Genomic DNA, 3847 nt, shown 5'->3' with positions numbered 1-3847 from the left:
GGTTGGGTCATGTAGGGGGTCAGGGACCATTTCTACAGGAGGGCCTCACGATAGGAGGTCTACGGCAGCTTCATGTCCCCACCCCCTCCCGGACACACAAGGCTTCACACAGAATCTTCAGGAGACCACGCGGGAAGGGACTGGCAGTCTCATGTGACCCACCAATCGTGGGAAAGACTAGACCAAAAGTGGAGGGAGCTCAGGGAGGACAGCCCAGCGGCTCTGCTTCTACAGGAGGGGAGACTGAGGCCCGGAGAGGGGGAAGGGCTGTTTGCGGTCCAGCACCAAGGAGCAGCTGGCAGGTGACCGCAGAGCCCGGATCCCCAGCGGAAGCAGCCACCCTGCTGCTGGCCGCTGCTGGCCACGCTTCCGTACCGGGAGGGATGGAAAAGGAGACTTTACTTCAAAAGACACTTACAGACTTGCCCTCCCAACAAAGAGAGAGCAAAAGGGAGTGGATTTCGGCTTTGCCATCCCATCTGCCACAAGTAAAAAAAATCACATAAATATACACACACATAGGTGTGGTTACATAGATACACGGGTGTGTGTATGTATTTTCACACACATATATGAAAGAGCAGTTTTCCAGACACTGGACGTGAGGCAGCATAGCACAGTGATCCTGAGAGACAGAAAACAACGGAGGTGAGACCAACGTACTGCCAGAGAGAGTTGCTAAGCCACGTGCGGGGAGGGGAAGATGGCGGAGCTGGTGGACTCCCTGAGTAGAGTAGACAGAGTCCAGGGTCTGGGGGACCAAGGCAGCTGGAGTTCATGGGGGCAGAATGTCAGAGAGGAGAGGGTCACACAGGAGAGGGCCTCCCAGATCTAGGAAGTGTCCCCTGGAATATTCATCAGAGAACTGATGGAGGGATGTGCACACCCAGAATCTACCAGAGACCGGGACAGAAGCATCCGAAGGACCAGAAGCCTGGGAATGGCGCCTGTTTCCAGTAGCCAGGCTGGAGGACCTCAGGACTGCCAGGTCACTGGCCAGGCAGTGGACACAGAACATTCTTGCCTTGACTGTGGGAAATAATTAGCCCCCGGCTGAGCACTCATCCAGAGCAAGTTAACACACTATTAACACAAAGCCTGAAAGGATCAAATTACTTCTAAGTAACTGCATTCCAAAACAAAACTTAAGAGTGTTTACAGGGTGGAGTGCTGGTGGCTCACACCTGTAATCCCAGCACTTTGGGAGGCTGAGGTGGGCGGATCCCAAGGTCAGGAGATCGAGACCATCCTGACCAACATGGTGAAACTCTGTCTCTACTAAAATACAAAAAATTAGCCGGGCGTGGTGGTGGACAACTCTAGCCCAGCTACTCGGGAGGTGAGGCAGGAGAATCGCTGAACCCAGGAGGCGGAGGTTGCAGTCAGCCGAGATCGCACGATTGCACTCCAGCCTGGGTGACAGTGCGAGACTCCGTCTCAAAGAAAAAAAAGGGGGGGATGTTTATAGGAATACAAAAATATCTAGTGCTCAGAAGGTAAAATTCACAACGTCAAAATATGCAAAGGAACCAAAAACCTCAGTCCCTAATGAGCTGGGTAGTTCACTGACACTGACCCAGGCTTGATGTGGGTGTGAGGATTGGCAGAGGAGGAGATGAGAAGTTTCATAACTGTATCCCACATGTTTAAGATGTTAAGGAGGGCCACAGAGGGTATAAAATGAAAAGATCCACATGGAATGTACGAACTGATGACAATTAGAACACTTGAGATGAAGAACGCACTGGATGAGATTAAGGGCAGAGGAGAGACGAACAAACTGGAACGTACAGCACTAGAAACTGGCCAAAAAGAAACAGAAATAAAAGAATAAGAAGAACTTCAGTCAGCTCACAGCTTCAGTTGGCATAATATATAGGTAATTGGAGTCCCTGAAGGAGAGGCGAGAGAAAGAGGAGCAAAAAGAACAAATGGTGGCTGAACTATTTCTGAATTTGAAGAAAATGATAAATCCACAGGTCCAAGAATCTCAACAAACCCCAGGGACAAGAAACTCCGGGCGCAGTAGCTCGTGCCTATAATCTCAGCACTTTGGCAGGCTGAGGTGGGCAAATCACCCGAGGTCAAGAGTTCAAGACCAGCCTGGCCAACATGGTGAAACCCTATCTCTACAAAAATACAAAAACTAGCTGGGCATGGTGGCAAGTGCCTGTAATCCCAGCTACTTGGGAGGCTGAGGCACGGGAATCACTTGAACCTGAGAGGCAGAGGTTGTGGTAAGCTGAGATTGTGCCTGTGCACTCCAGCCTGGGCAACAGAGACTCAGTCTTCAATAAATAAATAAGAAGAAAAACAATAACAAATGACATCGTAATAAAATCGTTCAAAACCAGTAACAAAGAGAAAGTCTTAAAGGCAGCCAGAGAAACGCAGACACAGTGATGTACCGAAGGACCAAGGAGGAGGATGGCAATCAATTTCTTGTCACCAACAATACAGGCAAGAAGATGAGGAGCAGTGTCTTCAAAGGGCTGAAAGGGAAAAAACTGGCCTGGAATTCTACGTCCAGGAAAGAGTACGTCGAAGTCGGAGATGAACTGAAGATGTCCTTAGAGATACAAAAGCTGAAGACCAGCAGACAGACACACAGTACCAGAGATGTTCAGGCAGCCTTCCAGCGGGAGGAAGAGGAAGCCACTTAGAAACCTAGATCTACCCGAAGCAATGACAGATACCAGAAATGGGAAGACCTGACCCATGCAGATGTCAGTCCAAACACCTACATCATTTGAAACTTTTAACGAGATAATTGGCTGTTAAACAAAATGGTAACAATGTACTACAGAGTTTATAGAACATTTAAAATAAGACTGGGCAACATGGAGAAACCCTATCTCTACAAAAAATACAAAAATGGCCAGGCATGGTGGCGCATGCCTATAACCCTAGCACTTTGAGAGACCGAGGCAGGTGGATCACCTGAGGTCAGGAGTTCGAGACCGGCCTGGCCAACATGGTGAAATCCCATTTCTACTAAAAATACAAAAATTAGCTGGGTGTGGTGGTGCACACATGTAATCCCAGCTACCCAGGAGGCTGGAGCAGGAGAACTGTTTGAACCTGGGAGGTGGAGGGTGCAGTGAGTAGAGATTACTCCACTGCACTCCAGCCTGGGCGATGAGAGTGAGACTCCACCTCAAAAAAAATGCATGACAGCAGTAACTTAAAGGTCAGGAAAGAAGAACTGGCCTCGTACTATAAGTGATCAGCTGAATATACTATTATAAACCCTGAAGTAGCCACTAAAATCACAGTTATAGCTCCGAAGCCAACAATGGAGTGAAAGCAGAATCATAACAAATATTGTTTCATGCAAGGGGAGCAGAAACTAAGTGGAAGAAGAAAATAAAGGACAGATGGAACAAGAGAAAAATAACCAGGTGAGACTCCAGCCTGACCACATCAGCCTGAATCACTTTCGGCGTGAATGCGGTTGCTTGGAAGAAATCTGATCCTTACACTTAAGCGCCCCAATTAAAAGGCAGAGATTGCCAGGCTGATTTTTTTTTTAAAGCAAGATCCAACTATAGGCTGCCTGTAAGAAACATACTTGAAATGCAAAGATGCAAACAAATTGAAAGTAAAGGATAGCAGTGGAGATACCACGAAACACCAGCTGAAAGAGGGCTGGCATGGCTGTATTAACATCAGCCAAAGTCGACTTGGAAGCGAAGCGTACTGCTGTGGATAAGAGGATGGCTGCAGGCTGGGCGCAGTGGCTCACGCCTGTAATCCCAGCACTTTGGGAGGCCGAGGCGGGTGGATCACGAGGTCAAGAGATCGAGACCATCCTGGTCAACACGGTGAAACCCCATCTCTACTAAAA

The sequence above is a fragment of the Cebus imitator genome, unplaced genomic scaffold (genome assembly GCF_001604975.1).
Source record: "Cebus imitator isolate Cc_AM_T3 unplaced genomic scaffold, Cebus_imitator-1.0 Scaffold339, whole genome shotgun sequence".
In the NCBI taxonomy this organism is placed as follows: Eukaryota; Metazoa; Chordata; class Mammalia; order Primates; family Cebidae; genus Cebus; species Cebus imitator.
Note: the sequence above shows the minus strand (reverse complement) of the source record.